At 35.8% G+C, this 24,971-nt stretch overlaps 1 protein-coding gene across 1 annotated transcript in view; it reads left to right on the top strand.

Annotated features, from left to right (window-relative positions):
- Positions 1-2,067: 2,067 nt before the first annotated feature.
- The window catches only part of LOC108783482 (serine/threonine-protein phosphatase 4 regulatory subunit 1), a 108,645-nt gene continuing 85,741 nt past the window's right edge, over positions 2,068-24,971 (top strand). Inside the window, exon 1 of the mRNA XM_018552056.1 lies at positions 2,068-2,097. The gene's annotated coding sequence lies outside the window, so the exon portion shown is untranslated. The remainder of the gene's footprint in view (positions 2,098-24,971) is intronic.

Below are 24,971 nucleotides of genomic sequence, written 5' to 3'. Positions count from 1 at the left end.
AAAACGTCTTATATTTTATGTTTCTTATTTCTGTTTCTACGAGAAATCATTTCCGATTATATCACAGTTTACTAGATATCTCGTACGTAAATTATTGACAGAAACAGATGCTTGTCCGATAAAAATAATAGTTCATGGAATATAACGGAAATAAGGCCAAGAAATTTTCTGATTTATGTTACAATATAAAAAATTGTGTGAATGGCGTATGTTAGATACATGATTTAAACGAATTTTCGATGTTAACCTCTACCGTTTTTGTTCGATATATTGAAAGAATGAATAAATTAGATAATGTATCACGTAATGAAGAAAAATTTTTTGAAAGAGATACTCGTTCTAGATAGAAAAGCCGGTAAGATCCCTCTTACGATAAAGGAGAGTCTACAATCAGATAAAAATATCAAATGATGAATCGATATATCGATTTTCTTTCCGGTATCTGTGTTTGCTTTCTTCTCGTTTGTATTTTTTCCATTTTCTTTTGATGACTTACCGAAGCAACTGGTGTTGTTCTATTTTACTTTTTTATTTCTGCTTTTGCCGTAATCATTTTAAGGATACTGTTCCTTCGTTTATAAAAGAATAAGCAGTTGCTTTAAATGAAAATAATCCATAGAAAAATACGAGGAGCGATGTTAAGAAATAAACTATATGATTACATTAAAAAAAAATATTTAATGTACAGAAATTATCAGAGATATTGAAATCTGTATAACATTTTAGGTAGTTTATTTTCTAACACTTGAGTTATGAGTTACAAGTACTTCATTGAAAGAGTAATTACAACAGATGATTACATTTCTCTCTGTTTATTCTCAATATTGTTAATTTTGTTTTATATATATAATTAAATCGTATTAATTTTATGACAAGACACCAAATAGAAGTAAAGTTGAAAATAATTAAAATTATATTAAAAAAAAATAGATTTGTTTATTTAATTATTGTTCGTAAATATTATGTGAGTAACTTCTGTCATTACCCTTCGAGAAATGTGGAATGTGTTGTCGTGAAAATTTGGCATAAGTGCAAGAATTTATCTAATTCGAAGCTCAAGTGTGAGTCAATAACCATGCTTTAACTAACCGTTTGTTCTACTTCATTCCTTTCGTAACTTCGCTAAACAGACAATGTGGAATAAAAAAGAAAGGAGATCGATAGAACTTGATTCTAAACGGGAGTGTTAAGGGCGGTGAGGAAAATCAGATGATAGCATTGCAGAGCAGACGAGATAGAGAATAGCGAGGAAGAACGGAGATTTAAGTAGGGACGAGCTCGTTCGAAGTCTTGAAGATGTCTATGATATCTTCTCTTTGAATCGTTTCCTTGCTGCTATCGCATCACCTGTCGTTGCCATCGTACTCGTTACATTCGCCGACCCTTCCGCCGCCAGTGGCTTCGTTCTTCATGGCGGATAAAAAGAAATCGAATTACAGGTGGAGGCGTACGATCTGTCTACGATCAATTCGGTCATTCTTCCGAGGTCAATGTGGACGATTTGCGTTAGCAACCGTTTTTCCGATAGATTATTTTATCGCGCGCGTGTCTCGAAAAATTGCCTTAATATTTGTACGCTTATATCGAAGAAAACAATATAAATTCGCTGAAATTAGTTAAGAAAAATATAAATGCCAATTGCTATGTTTGCGATTGAGTATTATTTGATGAAAAAATTATTTATATTACATGTAGCACAGATACATATGTTTGAACTCGCTAAGATTGTGTGTATCTATTTTTATTTCCGAATCTATTTGCAAAGCTAAATAATAACAATTTTAGGAAATTGATTATATCATATTATAAAAAAATGTGATTTATTTATATAGTAAATTCGCTAAACATCCTTTAAAAATTATTCTCTGTGTACTTCGATATTTTATGACATGGTTTCACTAATTCTAAATTTATCGAATGTGCAGCAATGGAAGCCGAGGATAACGAAGAGATCAATGACAGTATCGAGAACTCCAGAATCATTTTTTCGTCAGATGTCATGCACGATGGCGGCGGTGACGAAGGCGGAGGAGACGAACAGCTTCTTCACATCAATCGGCTGCAGCAACACGTCAACTCGGAAAAGACCTTCAACCGGTAAGTAGCTCGTTTCATTCTCTAAAAGTCTGTCATTTATGTTGTATGACTTTATTCCCCTCGCTTTGGCAAATCCTTCACGATATATACGGAAATATGCAAAGTGTTGGCCGTATAACTGAAAGCTAAATAAAAAAAATACGGAGCTTCCTCTCAGCGATAATAATGTGCGCATGGAAAGACCGAGAGTACGACGATATACATCGTGCGAGAGATGTCGATCAATCCAAACGCATAGCGTAGATTACGCCGATGTGTCGCTATGCAACAGCATTCATACCTTTCCGCTTTATCCGTCATTATTTTGCGCTTCACCGTGATCTTCTATTCAGTCTCACGATGTATTGAATAATTAATTCATAATTTATTTACGCTCGATACTACAGTGGTCCAGTAGTTCGTTCCGATGACTGGAGATATATAAAAGAGTGTACGTTATATTTACAGTATTATAATTATAGCGAATACACAAGTAAGTGCAGTTACACAAAATAGATAAAGCATACCCAGCAATTTAATAATTTGTATATAAGTAGATAAGACATTATTGGCATTGACATACGAAATTACTATTACACTAATTATACAGTGTAATAATTATTGGATTATGTGAATAAGTCTCTTGTAACTTAATTACTATAGTATATTTATTTATAGGCAGTATCATGCTTTTGTTTTAAAGTTTATCAGAGAGTCGATTTAAACAGAAATTTTACTGATTATAGAAAAAGAGAGCACAATATAATAGTTTTATTCAAGCTAAATCGCTGTGCAGTTTATCTCATGAGATTGTTCTTTATGTATGAGATAATATTTTTATATTCGTCATGTGATACAATTTAACAAAAGAAAACAAATATGACAATATATCTGTACAGAAGGTTCTAACGAAATCGAACGTGGCGTTCGAAAATCGTTCTGTTTCTTTACAAGCTTTTTTCTCGCAAATTGCCAAGTGAGTTTAACGAACTTTCTTCGTTGGGAACGCCGCGTTTTCTTCCAATTTCTTCAGATGCTTATTCTTACCCTTCCGTCCGACGGCTTCATATCGGCGCAGACAGAATTCGCTTGAACGTATCTACGAGAAGAAGAAGAAGAAGAAGAAGCTGCTATGCACGATTCGGACGTTGTGAGCACGGACTGGCCAAATATACATGGTGCGTCAGCGTCGCGGCGCGCGGCGTCGCGTCTTCCCTTCTCTGCGCCGTTTCAACTGCCGGGCGCCTCGTTTGAGGTCATCGTCATCCGGCCTCTTTCGCTCTCTTTCCCGTACGTGCGACCATCCCCGTCTTCCTTCTCTTTGCGGTATCCTTTATACCGTCCCTTCCCCTATCTGTCTCTCTTTCTCACTCTCTTATTTTCTTCATTTGTCTTCGTTCTCTCGTTCGGGGCATTCGGACGCGTCTCGGATGAGCGAACTTTGAAGCAAGTATACGTGGGTACACTTCTATGTCGCAAACACAAAATCATCCAAAATATTGTCATTACAAAATTCAAAAATTTATACAAGGATGGATGTAGATGTCGAAATAGAACAGCCATTTCTTAAAAACTTTTATTTTATATTTTCAAATTAAAATAAAAGCACAGAAATTATTCTTTGGCATTTTTTTTATACTTCGCAAATTATAAATAATCTCAATGATGTAATTTCTTACAACACTTGTAACTTTTTAGAATAAGTGTACAATAAGGAAAATGATTATTGTATTCCGCATATATGGTATATTTCTTAAATCTTTGAGTATCGTACTAACTATTATAGATTTATCGCAATGAAAATCTTTGTGACCTTATTAAAAATTCTCGGAATTATTACGCGTGTACAACTACAGGAAAAATATAAATCTTCTACGGTAGAAGAGTTTTCGATTCGCCTCGCGGTTAAGTGGACCTAGGCAAAAAGCGGAAATAGCGTGCTGCCCCATTCGCCGGTGAAACCGCCGTTGTTTTTTTCGCAAACTGTAGTCCATGCACGAGACCGTACCTACTAAGAATATTAGCATACGCGCGATCGAACATAATTGTGCCTTCCACGAAAAGATATATCAAACTTTCAAGAGAAACGTCCCGATCTTAGTTTGTATTGTCTAAAGTTTAACCCCCCTAACATTTCACGAAGGAATATAAAAAGTTTAAATGTGCTAGTAGCGTTGACAAATTGACGATCAAAAATTAATTTGTGAAGATTGTTATTTCATTGTTAAATGATTGTGTTGCAAGGTCGACAGTTTGAGATGAATATACATATTTCGAAATTTATTATAATTGTTTTTATCCCAACACATCTCTATTTGATCGTATTTTGTTTAATGTGTCTCCAAAATCTTGGAAATATAATGTAACTTTTTTAAAGAGTAAAATTTCATTTTTACATTGATAATTAAGCGACTCTTGTTCAACACTGGCTCAATCGTTACTCGATCTTTATCTGCATTCTTTAGAATTAAATTCCACTTTAAAGACTTTAGAGAGTATTTATATGGTGCATTCATACATATCGATTGTATTCTTATTCTTAATATAAAAAAGTATTGTAAAAAATATAGGTTAAAAATATATGTTTGGATAGTTTCCTTGATATTTAAACATATTTTAGGTACGTTATAATGCATCTAGAAGGTGATCAAAGTGACGATTCATCTCTTAAGTCGATAGAAAAAAGATATTTCTTGTGGAGCGTAGTTGCGTGTCGCCGGCTGCTCCAATACGCCGCAGCGTGTAATTAAAGGCGTGTTTCGTAACCGCTCACGCGTTCTTGGACGGTTTCCGATTACCCACGGTTAGGGATAACGTACGTGTATTACGCGCTCACAGGGTTCCACGTGTAACCATGTAGTTTCTTCCGGTGTATATGAGCCCGGAAGACGTCGAGTTAACGTAGAAAAGCAAGATGTTCTCGGCGAACGAAGAATATCGCAGGCATGACTACGCCTCGCTCTTCTACCATGGAACTCATGGTATTAAATTCATTTTTCCACGTAAAAAATTAATACACGGTAAAAGCGCACGCGAGCTAATATTAAACCTCGTGGCGTATCTCTATCTTGAAAGCATTTTCGCGCGAAGGCATAGCTTCCTGACACTTTGATCTTTATTCGCATCGCTTAACGTTAAACGTGACCGCTTGACTTTAATCTTGGTGTTTACCGGATATACCACACCAGATGACATGAATAAAATTCGTTCGCAGTTAAATTTACCGCTAAACGAGCGACGTAAGATATAGATCCTTTGTTCTCGTCTGCCGTTAACGCGTTAAGCTGTGTTCGTTCAACCGAATTATTTGTTACGTCGGGACAACCTGGCGGTCTCTTTCCGAAGAAGCGATAATTATGGATGGCCAAGTAGAATCGTCATCGGCGACCATTCTAGACGCTAATACTTTCGACGTCGCGACGCAGTTCCGTGAAACGCGCGTCACGCGTGCATGGGAAATATTTCGGAATACCGAACGGGTTAGAGGGGGAGGGGAGGGAAGGGGGGGCGACGGGTCGACCCGACGGGTTTGTCCGGATGGTACGCCGTGTGCGTACGACACCAACCGGCAGACGAAACAAAATACTGCTAAAATTAATCCGGGCCTTAGGTCATGTCTGCAAGGAGTCTAGACGACGACCACGACGACGCCGCCGAGGACGACGACGCGACTCGCCGCCGAAAGTGGACCGAAGCGTGTAGGCGCGATACTTTAACGAGTTCTGGTATTTCCACACGTTTCCGACTTCCTGCTATACCTCCTCGCGTTCATCGTCATTCTGTCTTTTTTTTTTTCCCGCTATATTTACCATACTGTCTGCTCCTTCCCTCCATTAAAAGCGTCACTTGTCTAGAAATATATGAGAATTTTCCTTTTCGCGATCGAAAGATTTTAATAAGTTAATGAAATTTTGTGATTTTATATTAGAAATTTATATTAAGAATTGAGTACCTATTTTTTTTTTAGAAAAATGTGTTATCGATTAAATTTAGTAGTGTTTTTTTTAGAATGAACAGATATTTCTGTAATTTTATTTCAATTGAATGTTGGAAGTTTAAGAGCCGAAAATAAAAGTTAAAAATATATTACATTTTTGTATTCCACGAACAAATATTGTTTTCGCATTATTCGCGCCATCCTGCTTTCAATCTTTCTTTTTTACTTTTTCTGTTCTCTGATATTTCAAATACAGTATATTTCTTTATCATTTACAATTTTATTTTAATAGCACCATCAGAGGTGAAGTGAAATTTATTTCCATTCTTCGGTTGTTGAAATTCAATACTTTGCCAGAGAGCTTTAGAGATCGATCTCCCCTATGAATCTATAAGTTACGTAAAAGTCGTTTATGTAAATTTAATCGACAAAACACTTTTTATTTATTTAACCTTTTTCCACGTTCATTAATCATGTAATTTACCAAGCGTTGCGTGTATAAGTAATTTCTCCATAGAACTGTTCTAAACTGGTACATTGAGAAATATCGCTACACTTTATTCACCATTGTTGCTACAACAACGGATTCTAATTCTATTATAAATCGCCGTTGGTAGGCCACGAAAGTCCTTTATCGCAGATTACAACCCCCTAACGCGCACGCCACCAATTCGATTTGCGCTGTTGATGTGAGTCAGAAACGACGAAATTTCGTTCATGACTGGGTCGATCCTGGCCGTCGAATATTTGCCATGTCGCATCTCTGTTGCCACTACGGAGAATAGATAAATACGGACATTGTTCAATGTGAACACAGCTTTCGGCATGCCAGATGGCATGATTTTCCGATCGTCCGCTTTTTCTTCATCCGTTATTGATCGCACACTCCCGCTTTTCATTTGCGAAATTATTACTCGATGATAAACAGTTGAGAATTATTCCTAGTTAGGAAATGTTATTTATCGATTTATATTTATCCGTTCATTATGTTGTTGCATGAACTGACTCATTACGGAAATAGAACAATTGTCTTCGTAAAAGGGGCAAAAATAAAAATGATACAATGGACAAACATTATTTACCGTTTTAAGAAATCACTGTTTTATTATGCATGCAATTTCATTATTTATGACATTGGTATCCAAGTTTCAATTAGCAAAAATAACCATTTATCATAGCTATCGCATAGATAAAATGCTTATAATAATCGTAAATCAATACTGAGTTACTTTAGCGTGATGTACAAGTGCGACTTTGATTAGACAAGATTTAACTGATTTTTAAGGACAGAGATTGGAAAAGTTACGACTCAGTAACGTCACCTTTAATAGCACCCTGATTGCACGATATTGCAGCGCGACGTAAAGTAACGAAAGAGAGCGCATTGACCGATACGAATTTTCTAGCGCGATAAACATTGCATATCGTGTCAATATGTTGCATGCGTAAATAACTGAAATATTTACTACGATATGTGAAAAAAAAAGGCAGTTGATCAATAATGCATATCGCAGCTACAAAGCTGGAGAGATCGGAGTTACAGAGGCTGTTTTTCCAGGAATTGCAGCTGAAGGGAGAATAGAGAATTTTACTTTAGATTATGCAATTGACGACTGATTGGTAAATCAATTGAAGAAGGTGTGGACGAGTACGTGCGATGAATAAATAATCGCTCGTGCCAGTATCTGTAATTGCCTCCATCGAAAGGGTCTCGAAAGAAATCGTAAAGCCGACCGAGGCACGCGCCCTACACCCTATGACCATCTGCCGGTCTCGTTCCTTCTTCTCGTCGTTACCCGTCTTACCTATACTAGCTCTCGCGTACTTTTCTCTCCGCGTCTCTCTGCTTCCATTCGAAGGCGTAACCATCGTACACGTTAATAACTTCTTAGAACTGAGAGACGCGAGACGAGTAGCGTCGTTTAATATGATATACCTTTAGACATCTGCTATGGAAAACGGTCATTAAGGCCCCCTCGTCTCTCATTAATGGTGTCACGATTATATAGAAAACGCAAGCTGGTATAAAACTTTTAATAAACGCACTCGTTCAGGTCAATTATTACTCATTTGCTCGTTCATCGTTCGATCCGCATCCATGAAAATTTTGCGTTTACCCGCACGCGAGTAAGTGTAAACATCAAATAACACGCTTTATTCTAGAGATTCATTCTGCTCTCAAAAATATGAATAGAAATCCAAATAAGTACTCATTTTTTCAAACACCAAAATTGTTGAACATAAATATGTTTGTGTTTACATAATAACGATCAAGTAGAGTCTTATAAAGTTAAATTTATTTTAAAAAGTGGTTTTTCTTTACAAGATGAATTCTAAACTTTAGTTAAGCTGAAGTTTAATAAATTTTTTATGTATAGAGATAGTTTAGAGATTATGAATCTCAGTTTAAATTTTAGTCCAGTAATTTCAATCAATTCGATGAGGGTTACTGTAGAGTAGTACTGTAAAATGTCCTGGGGAGAATCTTGAAAAAAATGTGCGTGACTACTTTTTCGATGCGATGCGGCGACCAAGGAGGGATTAAGGGATCGCCGGATCGACGAAGCTAACGAAGAGGAAGCTGCGGCGAGGGTAGCGCCAACGGAAACAGCTACGAAAACAGTCGCGTCACCGCTAGCAGCCGGCTTTTAGGTCTTTGCTCTCTCGTGCAACTTCTCGCTTTGTGTCTGTCCCGTTCGTCTCCTCTGTTGGCAGGGCCGGGTGTTTTTCTAAATGTCAATTAAAATATTCGATAATGAGGGAATTACCTGTATCAATGCTATCATGAATGAAGAAATGAATTTGTCACAAGTAGTGTATAGAGTATTGTACTTGCATAATTAAAGTGTAACTTTTTTTATTTGTCGTATCATGGCGCGTTTTGAAGTTAAGTATTATGAATATTACCCTAAGAAAAAAATACCCTAAATTTAAATAAATATTTATTTGAACATTACCAACTAAACATTTACTTACTTTAAATAAGTATTTACTTAATAAAAAGAGATTATTGTTTAAAAAAATTAATGTTTTTTGTATCAAAAAAATCTTTATTATTTACCAACTCTATTTTTATATTTAATAAATTTTTAGTTTGCACTATTCAAGTAAATATTTATTAAATTTATGATTTTTTTTTTCTCAGTATACTTTAATATTTGACGGAGTTGTTATGCTTCACACAAAACAATTTTCTAAATCTTTCTTTGAAGTATAAATTATATGTTTCGTTATTTTTTTAACATTATGATAAGAAAATATAATTTTCGAAGCACAAAAGAAAAACTTATTGCAGATATAACTGTTTTCTTTGGTAATTATTTTAATTTAGGCTAAAATACGAGAGGCTATAATATTTTAATCTATATGCCATTGTAAAACTAAATCAATTTAATTTGGTAAAATAATATTACGATATGATAATGCAACAAAAAATGTTATTAAAAAATATGAATATTAAATTTCTAGGTATTATATTTATTACATATAATCTAAAAGTCAATTATAAATGGTATTAAAAAATAACATCATTTTTAAATTTTTTAAAAAATCATCTCAGTAATCAAAAAGAAAATCTCTGCTACAGATTAATCTGTAAGATTTAATTACTTCTAAATTTTTTTTTAAATTAAAAAAATTGTAATTTTAACAGTAACTTATCAATATTTATGAAATTATACCGCTTTTACGATCTAAAGTGAATGTCAGTTCCGAAATTTTGAAATATCTGAAGAGATAATTAAAAAATGCACCGTACGTTTCTTTTCGATATCGATAATCTTTCCTATCTTCAAAACGAAGGCTTAGGGTATTTTATACTCCAGTTACGGCAGTGGCTGCCTGTCTCTCTCCACATCCTCCGCACCACCGGCATCGCCGGGAGTAATCCGTGTGCATTTACGACCCTTGGTGCGCGCACGGCCGTAACAACGTGCATGCGTGTCGGTGAGGGGCAGGTGTGTACACTCGGGTAGAAAGGAGACTTATTCGTAGTGAGAGAGAAAGAGAGAGAGAGAATGATGGAGCACAGAGGGAGAGGAGGAGTAGCGCGTGCCGCCGTCGACCATCCGGAGGCCAGGTGTAGCCTTTATCCATTTTACTCGCGTTTGTTACCCTCGGACCTCTACGATTCCGATGCACCCTCTGGGTCTCGTCGCTTCTGGGGTGCCCTTCGGCCGATGCGGGGAAAACGAGAGGCGGAGGGGGAGGGGGTAGAGAAGAGAGAGTTGCAGCGATCGACGACCATCGCTCTTTCGGAACACATTGTGGCTTCGAGATGCGAATTTACACACTGCGCCCCTCGCAAACACGCGAACGATGCCCTCGTGCCATCGTACGTTTTCGTTTCTCCCATTTAAATCGTACTGTTTAATTCGTAGTCTATATGTAAAGTAAGATATCATGTGCGTTCGTTCAGATATATGTATATGGTTACTAAGATTATTCTATTAAATTCATAATATCACATTGTATATATTCAATTTGATTTATATTTCTAATCACTTTTATAAATCGCTGTTGTTCCTACGCGAGAAAGAAAGAGAGAAAATATGTCATTGATTTAACTACAATAGAGTTAAACGATTTAAACTAAAAAAAAGTATTTCAAATTTGACTTAAAAGTTTTTATTAAGTGCAGAGAATGTTGTTTTTACTTTGAAATAGAATAATTCAATCACAGACTTTATGACACACATGGACAAATAAAAAATAGCAAAATGTTATTTAACTCATATAGGATTGAATTATTATTCCTCCTTTGATATCTAACAATACATGATTTTGTTTAATTGCAGGTAATTTTGCATAAATAAAATTAAGCGGCACATTTATATCATGAATATGAATAGATAGAGTAAAACATGGAAAAAATTATTTTAAAAACATAGTTTTGAAAATATATAGTATAAAAAATATGGAAATATAAATAGATATCTGTATGGATTACCAAATTAACGTGGCTCTTTAAACTAAAAATAAACATAATGAAATATTTGGGCAGGAAAAAATAAATAGGAATTTTAATTAATGCTAATGCAACTATATGTATAAAAATCGAAGCTTTTCTCAGACAGTAGATAGAGATACCTAATTATGTACGATAATGAAACTATGATAGCGATCGAAACGCCGTTCTATGGTTTCACCGGAAGATCGCAGGAAATAGACACCATCTAGAATTTCAAAAATTTACTCCAGCTGTCGTGTCTGACGCGATCGACGCGTCTCTAATCTTAGAGCAATGAGGGATAATCACACTCTCTTTCGTCGTCCTTGTCGTCGTTTCCCCTGTTCATCCCCTTAGAACGGCACACGCCCACGCGGAAATGACACCCGTTCCGAAGTAATCTACATAACCCCCAATAACGATTTCTTCGAAGAACGTTCTTGGCAACGATGTTGCCGATTTTCCTCTTGCTTCTGGCATACCTATTACTTACTAAACGTAAACTTTGATCTGAACATTTAGATAAAAGTACTCGTGAAAAGGAAAAGAAGTTCTTATTTTTCAACATTTAATTATTCACTTTTTCGTTATTATTTAACGTTTCTATATATACAATACATTAAAGTATCATTGAGTGGAAAAATATTGTTATATTGACGAAAATAGCTCATTAAAGAATTATAGAATAGATGTCACATTTAATGACCAATGTTATTAATATAAGATAGTATAATGAAAGGTAATATGTTGTCAAAACTGAATGATTCCATTAAAAGAAAACATTTTACCGCGTTTCCTCGTGTTAAACTGACGTCGATGAATTTGCGGTATTTTTCTTTTCGACGCTATTGCGATACCAGGATCAACATCTTTCATCGGTTATCTCGTTGCAAACGTTCTATGGATTGGGACAACGTTAAAGAATCTTCCCCAGAGAGGAGTACGACGACGAGGAAAGCCTTTTGACGTGCATTAAACACGACGGCAACTAAGTGTTTCTCTACCATGTTCGTCCTCTACCTCTTTCTACTTTTCTCTCTCGGTCATGGTGACGGAACTCTCGGGTTATTTCATCCTCGATCCTCCTGGAGGATGAAATAGTCCAACCGAACCTTTTATCAACGATTATTCTGGAAAACGGTGGATACGAGTACCATTTGAGAGTCGCTTTCGGAAATAAAACAAATTTGAGAGAGAGAGACCAGGATGGAAAAAAACTTTGGGCGGTTATTTTGAGTATCACTTAGACCTTCTGAGAGACACAACACAAAGGGAAGCGTCAAGTCGCTAAATAAGGAAATTCGCACACTTTATCTTTGCGCCCGAGTTACCTTTAAACCCGGTAACTGAATATATCTCTGTCCAATTGCTGTCAAATGTTCGACAACGATCGAATTTGTCCAACCAGGCATATAGCTTCTGGCGCTCTCTTTTTTTTTTCTCTTTTATCCTCTCTCACTCTCTTCCTTCTGGTTCGCCACTCCGCTACCAAAATATATCGGTAGAACGTGTTTTCAATGCGATTGCATTCATGTCACCTTCAATGGATTGTATAAAAGAATAAAAAATTGATTTGGGAGTTACAGTCTTTTTAGCTTGACTTCTGAAACATTCGATGGATCTGATTTATTTCGAGAAGTTTATTTCAAATTATCTTTTCTTAAACTTTACTCTTTATCAGAGTATGTGATAAAAAGTATACTTTGAGACAAAATTCAAGTGTTATGTATTTAAAAAAAAAAATTTAGTGTCCGTCTGTGAGACCGTTGATCGCATCACTGCGGGTTACAGTGGGTTACAGTGGTATGAGTCAGTCTGTTGCACCCGGAGGAAGACAATCGCGCGGCAGGTTCTTAATTGCCGTTGGCACGAGGAGACCACGGTAGAAAGAGAGAGAAGGAGGAGGGGAGGGGGAGGGGAAATAGAAAGAGAGGCCACCGTCATGATGCACGTTCGCATTTCTGCACGCGCTACGAAGGAAGAGTCCAGGTGCGAAGTGCGTCCCACCCTCTCCCCCTCGAAGCGTCTAACCACCTTTCGACCGGCACCTCGTACGGCGCGATCGGTAGCGGGGTTTTTGGGGGAGAGAGACCTCGGAAGGAGCTCGGACGTGGCGGAAGGGAAGGTGCCCGGGGACGACGACGGCTCGTTTTAAGGACGTAGTGGGCCCCTCCGGTGCCGTGCCGCGTGCCTTGTAGGTCGAGAAACGCGACGAGACGCATCGGAGAACGGAGGGAGAAGGGGCTCTCGGCAGGGCGGTTTGTGCTGCGGCTGTGCCGCGCGCGATGAAGCAGCTGCAACTGCTCGCGAGATACGCCTTAGATCGTCGTGGCACGAGCCTTCACGGCATGTGTTTCCTTCAGTTTCCTCCTCACTTCCTCTCTCGTGTCTTCCTTTTTTACTTTGCTTCATCCCCTCCCACGTCTTTATCCATTTTTTCATCTTTCACGATTTTTTTTTTTTTTTACTGTTGATATTGTCTCGAATATATAAATTTTTACTTAATACAGATTCATTTCGGAATAAATGAATACGGCAATAATTTATTATTATAAGTTTGCTTATTTTTCATAAAAGATATAATAAATAAATAATGAATAAATTGTTTATTATGGTCTACGAAATTATTAAACCATCAAAGTAATCTTTTTAATGAGTATCAATCTTCTGTTACAATCAGCTGCTATAACATGCACAATTTGATTTATATCACAACTACTAAATGAATTGGAGTCATATCTTACATGTGACTACAGAAATATTTGATTATCTCTTTACGAGATAATATAACAAATTAACGTAAATTGGACATTTCGAATGATATAAATCGTCGATGAGATTACGTTTAGAAACGAAGGTAATGACTTCATTGTGAAAATTACACGATTGAATCGGCTCGTTAAACAAAAATTTTGTCATATCTATACTCATCTTTTTATTTTAATGTTTTCATCGTTCAATTTCGTCACGTTTAATTAACAAAAAGGATTCGTATCAGACACTGTTGATTATATATTGTATTACATATTTACTATTGTCAAGATAATCTGTGAGTATAGTGATTATGGAATATTAGCTCCCTGTGTAGACATCGTTTTAATGCTTCTTTTATAAATATAGCCAGACCGGTGGACATGTATACTCAAGTCTCTTCGAAAACACCTTGTATGCCATCACGTTTATTGATGTCGAGCACGCGACTACCTTTGTGTGTGGCTAATGATCCCTGTTGATAATCATGAGGTTACGTACACTCGAGCATTTTGTTTTGCACGTTGCATAATTGTAAAATTTGTAAAATATCGAATTATTTTATCGATACGTCACTAAACTCGGTCAACAGAACTGTTCATATCATAATCAGTATATAAGAAATTATGAAAAGTAGGAATTATTGAGTATACTAAGAAAAATGTTTCGGTTGTATATCAAGAAATACAAACAAAACGAATTCTGATTATATCAATCAGAATTTTACTGATCACAATTGAATTTCTGGCTTGACTTGGAATGTTTACTCGATTTCATTGTAATTGTCTGATTTATATCTTTTTAGCTGAATCTATCAAAATTTCAATACAACAAAATTTTGTGTCTTCCTGAAATAAAACTTATCGTGTACGCGTATAACTATACGTAAAATATTTTGGCGAACAATAAAGAGATGTGGACATTTTACAAACTAAACTTTAAAGATACAAAAAATAATACTGCTTATACATTGAAATAGTCATATCTTTTCAAAGTTTTAATTAAGAGTTTAATTAGCTCAGAATATTTAAGACTAAATATTAAAAATTATGATTTAGATTTTTCGCATTACATCTACTCATTATGACTGAAATATTTTATTTAGCTCTATATATATATCTTTTTGCGAGATACCTACTTCATTCCTTTCTTCACGGATATTAAATCAGGGAATAAATGCACTTTTCCTTAGCGTGCTCTCGAGTCCCGCACGAGCGTATCGCGATAAGGGGGGGAAAAAAAAAGAATAAAATCAGGCCGAACTCTTACCTTTCTCTCCCTCTCTTTGCCCTCTTCTCTACACCTCGCGGTAGCATCTGCCGCGATGAAGTGATTTCTTGATGCCGTGCACCTTTTTCCTCCCTCTTCCTCTTCCCTTTTCCGCGTAGCAGCGCGTGTATCGCTCCAGGGTGCTGTGGCCTGATGGGCCCTATGGGTGGAACCGAGAAATTTAGATTAGGTGCAGGTAGCCAGGTTGTGTATACTCCAGTACACCACCTACTTTCTTACCTTTTCCATCTCATTGCTCGACTCTCCGCTCATGCTACTCTCATCTGAAACGTTCTTAATTTTTCATCATCGCTCTCTTCTCTCTCTCTATCTGTTTACCGCTGCCTCTCTTTTTCGGCAAAGAAATTGACGAACAAGCAACCGCTCGAGCCAGCTTCCTTCACGTGCGTACAAACGGCATTGACAGGAACCCAAGTTACCGTCGTATCGCAGCTGACACACACGTGCCACGTGGTTATCCAGCAGGCACTGTGCCTCGTATGTCTGTATACAAAGTATATAGACATTTTTCGCACCCTCCTCTGGTTCATCTTTTAGCAATTTGGATTTTTATAAATATTCAGTCCCCTTATTATCATAGTAATTATCGATAGAAAAATACGTAACTATATTTTGCTTTATTTTATTTTTATTCCTATAGATTGTCTTATATTTTTCAGAAGTATTTTTAATTATTTTTGTTAATTATAAGAGGTGAATATACATATAGATATATTTTTTGCGTGTTCTAATATTTTTGAAATATAAATTTAATATATTTCTATTGTCTTTAAAAATTCTCGTTAAGATAGACTTGAATCGATAAGTCAGTATAATAACTTATTTTGATTTGAAGATACATATGTTAAAAAAACAAGTTGCCTTTACATACATTTAAATACAATGAATATATATTGCATAACATTAAAATCATCAGTTGATTCTCGAAGGGATTGCTAGACAGCGCGTGTCCGATAAATATTTTCGATGCCCCGAGCACGCGTTTATGCAAGTGCCATGAGTTCGAGAGTGCGAGAAGGAATCTCGAACGGAGGGCTCGCTTCTCGAAGACGCCAGGCGTAAGGGTCGATGGTTATCTGACTTCCTGTCCGTTCGTACGCCCTACGTGTTTTCAACCTCGTGGTCGAGCGAAAGAGAGCGAAAAGCGAACCCGAGGAGAAGAGGAAGCGAACGAGTAAGAGCAATAAAAGCCCGGCCAAATAAATACAAAAGATAATCGACACCGCGCAGACAGTCGTGCGAGCAGCGGAGGCTCATCCCCCATCCACATTGCTCTTTTTTACTTTTTCCGTCCGACTGGCATCTGTCGGTTCTGCTAAGTCTCCGGCGAAGCAAGAAACGCATATTGCCGCCAAAAGCCGCGGCGCAACAGGAAAACAAGCCTCTCGTTTCGCCACCGGCGCGTTTATTTTGGTGTATTACGGTAAATTGACGAGATTGCTCGCAAGAAAGATATAGTAAACGACGTGCGTCATTTTACTGCGCAATAAAAACCAACTTTATCATCTTTTTTTAATTAAAGATCATTTTGCTCAAATATATATCTTTGTAAGTAATTAATGATGTTTGTTTTTGTAATTTTTCCACGTAATTCTCTTAAATAAGTCGCTCCGTAAGTAGGATTGCCAACCGTACTCTTTTCGAAGTCGGAAAACAACGTGCTCTTATTTTTCACTCATTGTATTCTTTTTCGATAAATGAAACAAAATTGAAAAAATTAATAGTTAATATTTATAATAATATTTATATTTATATATTTTAATATGTTAATATTTATATTTATAATAAATTCATTATTTTATATAAACGTTTTGCTTGGTTTGTACCAGAAAGAAACGTTACAGCGAGGACGAACAATCAACTTTGATTGTTTATCCTTGTCTTATTACGTAACAGTATAGAGGAAGCACAAAACGTGAATATTTTCCTACGAAGTTTGATTACACGAAAAAGACCGGATTGTCGACTCTCAGATTTTTCTCTGCTTGTACTAAAGCTGTGTTCGCTTTGAGTAGTATGTAATACAATATATGTGTTTATCATAAAGAGTTTTTGTTAGAGCTCGTTATATATACATCTATTGAAAATTAAAAATCTAGTTAGGAAGTAAAATGTAAATAAGCATATTTATTTGTAATTTTATGAAGACTAAATAGATGTTGTTAAAAATTACATTCCAGAAATGTCATTTTGTTGAATATTGGAATTTAAAACAGAAAACCTCCTTTTTGTCCATTTTTTCCCTTTTCTTTTTTTTTAGAAATTGTACTTTTTTTTGCCAATCGATATACTCTTTTTGTGCGATCGAGAGTTGGTAACCCTATCTGTAAGGGATGTTCGGAATATTCGCCGCCGAATTTCAGCAGGATCGTTAAGAGTCGCGTGGCTGTTCGATGCGTAGCACATTTACATTTTTTACGTATTGCCACTTATTATGCCTGGGTCGAACGAAAGTGCCGAAGTATCTTAGTCGACGGCTCTGGAAAAAAAGAAGAAACTGAACGAAAAAAAAGATTACTACGACGAGAGAGAGAGAGATGGGGCGAGGGGTTGTGGAGTCCGGGCACGTGACCGGAAGGCGGGGGGCAAAACGGCGCACGCGCCATCGTCCTCCACCTGGCGCATCACCTGCTGCCCCCTGCTTAAGCCTCCCTGTCTCCATCTTCCTCCTCTGTCTCCGTTCTCCTACTCCGCGTCTATCTCCGTTCTCTCTGGCCTCTCACTCTATCACCTTCGGTGACTCTGGCCAACCCCTTCGGTGTGTTGGACTTTCTTCGCGAGCTATTCCGCTTCTCCCTCCCTTCCCCCCCTTCCTCCCTGGCTGACGGACAATATTAAGTAGTCGATGCAATGTACTCTTGCACATTGCGCTTAATTATGATGTACGTTTTTATCTGTTTTACTCTTATTCGAACATATTTAAATCCTACCTCAAAATCTAGATTTAAAATCAAATTGAACTAATCTGCTGATAAATACAATTTTATAGTGGAGTGTTATAATTTGATTTTTTCAGAAATAATTGTTAATTTTTTTTATAAGAAAATTAATAAATTTTTAATCGACACTCCTGACATCATTCGAATATAATTTGAATAAGAAAAAATTATTCGCCAAAGAATATTAAAATTTTAAATTAATAGCAAGTTACATAAATTTCATGGCAAGAATCTGAGAGATTGGACAGTTCCCCTGTTTCTCGATCAGATCTCGCAGGGCAAGTTCGAAAGGCCAGGGGACGCTAAATAGTCATGAGACACGAATTTTTCTACCTAACACATAATTAGTACGTAAGATGACTGAGCTTCTTGTAGAACGATGACGATGACTCATGATGAAGATGACGATGAACGTTGTGCAATTATTGAGTGAGTCAGGACACGCGCTGAGGGAAGCATGGCAGCGCCAGGTGACAGATGCACAAGCCTTCGGATGCTTTCCTGTATACTTACAGGGTATCCTTAATGAGCGAATCCATTCGCAGCACGGAACGATAATGGGAAAAAATTTGACCGATATTTAATCAAACGTATTAGCAATTGAAAAGGTTTTCAACATGTCTATAGATTGGACTATGATTGCGGAAGCGAGAGAATTTACATTTTGTTTTTCTGTTTTCGTACACATAATTTTTCATTAATCACGTTGCATTCGATAAAGCGGACTCGCGAAAATGTAATAGATTGTCAAAACTTTCAGATTTTTCTACGTTTCTTCGTATTATTCAACTTTTGATCGTAACAAAATGAATTGCAAAATCTATTTATATCTATTTTCTAGCAATTAATCACATAATTCAAGATGACTGGTATGAATGGTATCGTATATAGGTAGTATAAGAATGTAGACGATATTAACTCTTAATTGACTTGCAACAATATCGTTTTATTTATTACAAAGGTAGGGAAGAGGAAAGCGAGAATTAATTTAAAATCGATCCAGATGCTATAATATATCAGGATAGGATCGCGTGATGGTTTCAAAAATTGTAAAATTATCGGTGATCAGAGGACGATGGGCTATCGGACAATGACACGAGATCATTGTCCTGATCTCGACAAGCTGGCACGCCGGCTGCAACATCGATGCCAAAGACACCTCCTGCCAAATCGGTCTTCCGCAAACGCGACCGACAATGTAGGAAAGGAAATCCTTACGAGTGGCTATATTAATAATGGACGAGTGATCCTTCTATGTTTCCCCCCGCGCAAGAATTATTTATCTTTCAATGAGACTTTAACGACTTCTCGTACACTCTTTTTCTTTTTTTGTATAATTGATCGATTAGAGATCTTACCGCAAAATTTTATTTTATCGACGTTTGTTTTTTTTTATAATTAACATTAATTTTTTGTTCTTTTTTTTTGTTGCAGGTAAGTCTTGAAAAGTAGAATTTTATCGGATTTTTCGGGTGCGTGATCTCATCGTTTGGAAAAAGTGAGTAACAGTTCACTAAACAGAAAAATGTTTGTTCCTATGTCGAATTGTTGTATTCGCTTGGCGGCCTATAAATGACAATCTCGACATGGTTATTCACTGACGTTGAAAGTGAATGCATTGGTCGCGGTTTGTACGTGGGAGTTCGTGTTATTTGGGTCGCATCGACTGCTCTCTCTTTCTTTCCTTTCCTTCCTGCTCCGCCACCATATAGACACAGACACAGTATATTACTCTCACTTCGATTCGCTTTTTCTTTTTCTATTTAACATCCTTTTATTTCTCCACGTTAAACGCTTGTCCATAAATTTGTCGTATGAAATAAACTAGCAACCTAAAAGAACTGTTTAGACGCGGAAGTGTTTGGATTAAATTATTTTAGTCTTGGTCTCTTTAAATATTATTAAAAAAACGATCCATACCCACAACTAATTTCGTTATTGACGTCGAGCTATCGAAAATAGAGTATCAATATTTTTTATCAAATATTGACGGCCATCTTCGCAAGTTTCCTCGTGCGGTAAGGTCGCGCGTATCGGTTGGTCGAGCTTGAATCGTCGTCGTTGTCGTTCGTTGTGAATGAATTCGTTATCTGAGAAAACGGTCGCAACCCGATGCTGTGAACCGTAGGGTCAACCGCATGTCACAAGGCACAAAACGCAAGGATAGAGAAACATACCGAACGCTCGGAATTACGCTATGCATATTATATGCAGATCCGCGTACGCTTTCGGTAATTTCTCATTCTACACGTATGTAACTAGCAGTCTCACGGCTATTAATCATACATCTGTAATTCTAATTGCACGACTACATATGTTAACGGTTGTATGTTATAAAATGATAGATTGTAAGAACGTGAATATCGCGTCTTTCAAAACTTGGACATTTTTAATCCTATTATTATTGTCGTTATTAACATTTTTATTTCACGATTGATCTCAACGATTTTACTTTGAATTTGGATGATTGATAACCATTGATATATTTTATACTATTTCGTTTACCATTTTTTATAAAGTAAATACAAATATCGTACACACAGTAAAAAGTTATTGCACATTTTATAGCGTGAAAAGGAAACTCGTCACGTTTGGATTTACATTAATTTTATCAACTCGTGAATTTTAGAAGTTGCGTTAGAAAGATTACACGAAAGTATACTCTTACTCGAGCTTCTCAAATCTGTAGGTTCTATCTGCTTTCACTCTTAGAGAAGAATCGTTCGATAAACCTATAATCGAGATTTCTCGCGAAATAACGAGTGTCGTGTGTGTAATGTATACGCACAAGATCGCTGCGTTAACCGTACGCAGTCTCCACGCGATTCAATGTCGCCCGAAGCAGTCAACAAAACAATGTGTAATCGCTAAAAATACTCTCTTCCTTTCCGCTCAGTCGTCCTCCGTTTGGCCCGTTCATAATTTTTCGTCTTTCTCGCCTCTCTCCACACTTCACAAACGATCGAATACGTTCTGAATCGTACAGCTGATTACGACAAACAATATGCGTTCGAAAGCTGTGTCTGTAAAAATAGCTCTTCATGCGCAAAAATAATTTTGTTTGAAATTTTCTCCTGATGATTCAATCTTTCTCAAAATGTCATCGAGACTTGCGGGTCGTGTTTCAAAGGTAACTGCTAAAATAGAAATCTGTACAGCAAGGAGAGAGAATTCTCGAATTATCTTATACTATACGATTACAAAAAGAGTTTGAAGAATTTAACCCTTGCATACATCACCCACAGGAAGGTTTCTCCGATTCAAAGAAATTACGTTCAAATCAAACAAATTTTTTTAACCGTATAGCAGAGAACACAACCATTTCATTGAATCAAAGAAAGCTTTCTCTGGGTGATTGTAATGCACATCAAGTTTAAAAATATTATTCGTTGAAATTATTTATCTATTGATATCATCTGATGTACATAATAATTTGTACATAATTTACATGATAATGTTGAGAAAATATAGCCAATATTTTGAGAAAAATTAACTATCGAGTATAAATTACTTATTAAAGTACACGTGAAATGAATTAAACATAATTTTTTTAACATGATTCTAATAATATCAGGTCTGAAGGAGCTTTTTTTATAGTATTATTGTCTATTATTTTTTTTAGGCTTTGTTAATATATAATTTTGTCAGTAAGATAATTGCATAATTCAACAGCGACTGTGGTTTTCTCTTTTTATTTGTATTATATTTTTTACTAGTAACATTCAATAATCATTATTTCCACTGAAATGACGCTTGTCGATAATGCAAAAAGTTCTTTTGCAAGCCAAATCGCCAATGACGACAGTTGTAATGAACGTCATTTACGATGATACCGTGTCATAAAATGGCATCAAATCGTAAACGCGTAGGTAGGTTTGACGTTATCGCGCGATTCACTCGCGTCATGAAAGTATGTACCTCGTAGATAAGAGGAATTATTCGCGCCGACCACGATATTACTCCAACTTCAGAGAGTATCTCTGTCTTAGGTTGACTTGCAAAATGTAACACGCATTTAATAGCGAACCTCGCCAAATTAAGTTAAACGGCTTTAAATCTTACTTTATTATGCCAAAATTGATAATATCATTATCGTTCATAAAACATTCTGCTAATTCTATAAACAGATAATTCGTTTAGCGAATAATCTCAAATTTGGATAAGGCACGTTATCATCCGCTATTATATAATTATCTCCGTTCGTGTACCGTTCGTAAGCTCTCAACTTAATCTCTAGAACTTTAGTCACATTTCATTCAAAATATCATTCGCGTTTCATTCATGCAGTTATTCGTAAGATAAAATTGTTGATCCACAGGTTGGTTCTTCTGCTAAATCTACTAGTCATCCAATAGTAATTCAATCGAGTTGCTCAGTTCGTACGTGAGAGATTTCTTGAATCATCAAATTACTTGGAAGCACCATTCACTCACCTATTTATCACTCCTACAACTCGCGATCTTGCGACATTATATCACGCGTTTAGATCAACTCATTGTTTCGTAACATAGCTTCACTATGCGTAATATTACTATTTCAAGTTCGGCGAAACTAAGATTGCGAGTCATTCGAGCAAGATTTTAAGAAAATTTGTGATTCATTTCTAGTAAGTAAACTATATGTGTGTGAAATTAGTTTTTTAAGACCGTATAGGAAGTTATCTTTTCGATTCACGTGATGATTTCGTCAACGAATTCTTATGAATTCCATTTTTTGCTCCTTCTGTTTGTGCTAAAACTATAAAAATATTTCTGAGAAAATTTGATGACGTTTCGAAGTGAAAATATAATAATGTTGTCCGTGGCTTACTTAATCGAGACTTGATCATTAATTATTTCTATTTACTAATTTTTTTAATGTTTATTGAAAAAATATACGTACTATACAACGAAAAGAATGTTAAAAACTGAGCGCTTGGATCACAGATAAAAATAAAATTGTGCTCTGGAGCGAGTTGAAGATTTTTTGTTTAATTAACGCAGACATATTGCAGTCGCGATTATAACGACATTACGCGGGTCGTCGCGATGCAAACGTCATTCGCAAGATAAAATAAGCGGAAAGTAAAATGCAGTAATGAATCTTTACTCAGAGAATAGCACGATATATTTGAATATTTTCAGAATTAAATGGAAATATATATTAACACACACACACACACACACAATAATCAAAATTTAATTGAATTAAAGACTCCTTTATGATTAAAACAAAATTACAGTAATTAATTAAGTGTAATATTAATAGCTATACAGAGTCAAACGCTGTTTTCAGTGCGTGAATTATATACAAATCTTTGATACAAAAAATTCGAACGTTTCAGTATTATTTGTACCATCATCAAAATATATATTATTTATTGAAGTTGAATAGTGATTTCTTATTGGTAATCTCAAATTCATTTTATTAACGGTAATTTTATATAACATTTAATCAATACTCGACAAATAATATCTGACGCAAATGTCGCTTATTTACTACAACAATAACGGAACTAAAAAACAAAATTTTCCATTTTGAACATTTTGAATCATTAAAATTATATATATATATATATAAAATTTCTTTAATGGAATTTTTAATGCAATAATGATTTGGTATACTAATTATGGAAGAAAAAATTTGGTGTACTAATTATAGAAGGATAAAAGTATTATTAACTCTCTTTATTATCTCAATATTAAATCTCATCAAAATTCTCTTTCCTTTGCAGACTAAAAAAAAATTTTTTAGTTACATTAAAAGAAATGAGTAATATATTTTTTCTTTAGTCAAAAAGAAATTTAGAATCGTCTAGTCATAATATTCGTACTATCGCATATTACCTTTATTTCTTGGTAGGTTTATCGTTAAGAACTGAACTGTAAATCCTGAATTGCGTCGATGAGGCTCGTTAAAAAGTCAAATTATCGAGAATCGCTCCAGTCGCCACGACGACGCATGACGTCTGTCTACGCGAGCGGGTCGCAACGAGTCTACGTCACAAGTCACGTTACCTACCTACGTAGAAGCTACGAGCATCGAGGTCGTTCATCGAGAACAATAATAACTAGCCGCATCGACGAGAAAACGAATCTTTGTCCGGACGTCCCGACGAACGTCATCGCAAAATGATCTCGTCGAGATCACACGGGGATGATTCTAGGACGCCTACACGTCTGTTTGGGCGTACGGATAACCATTTTAATTGTAAACTTGGCACAAAAGCAATTCTGTAAATGTCATCTGTAAAAGATCTATCTGGGAAAATTTAGACAATAAAATTTTAGAATAGAATGATTAATCGAGATTTGAAAAGATTAATAAAAATTTAAAATCGTAGGGAAAGGAATGTAGAATAGAGCTTTCTAACATTTTTGGAGCAGAATGTAATTTTCTAAAGAGTGACAATTGAGGTGAAAAAGAATGAAAACTCAATTGCCAATTTTTAATAGTGGGATTTCACTCTTCTTTATAATTATATTCTACTCCAAAGATTTTGGAAAGGCAGATTTAGAGTAACGTTACGTCGAAAAATATGTGAAAAAAAATCCACTTTATTAAGAGGACGTAACAGAAAATTTGACGCACTATTATTATTATTATTATTATTATGTACAAATATAATTTATATATAAAACATGTTAGAATAATTTGAAGATATATTTCTAAATAAAAAATTATACATATTCGTGCACTTAATCTATGAAAAACAAAATAAATATAGAGCACATCTTTGAGCGTACATCTGAAAAAGCGTCGATACTTTTTATTTAGCATCGGAAGGGTCGATAGCCAACCCTAATTGAAAGGCTTCGGTGAGGTGAAAAGAGTTGAATGTTTCACTCTAATCGAATCGATTCTCGCAAACGGTAACTGCCGCGTGTTCGCGATGTCGCCAACCACGTGACCGCATATAGGCCATCGAAACATTCAAGGTCTTTCATCGGTAATAATCCGCGATAATTCCGAGCAACAAAATGGTCGACATTTCCCACAGTAATAATGAACGATTACTTCGAGGTCAATTTTTCAATTATATTAATTACTA

The sequence above is a fragment of the Cyphomyrmex costatus genome, unplaced genomic scaffold (genome assembly GCF_001594065.2).
Source record: "Cyphomyrmex costatus isolate MS0001 unplaced genomic scaffold, Ccosl1.0 scaffold10, whole genome shotgun sequence".
NCBI lineage: Eukaryota > Metazoa > Arthropoda > Insecta > Hymenoptera > Formicidae > Cyphomyrmex > Cyphomyrmex costatus.
Note: the sequence above shows the minus strand (reverse complement) of the source record. Positions and strands in the feature narration are given on the sequence as shown.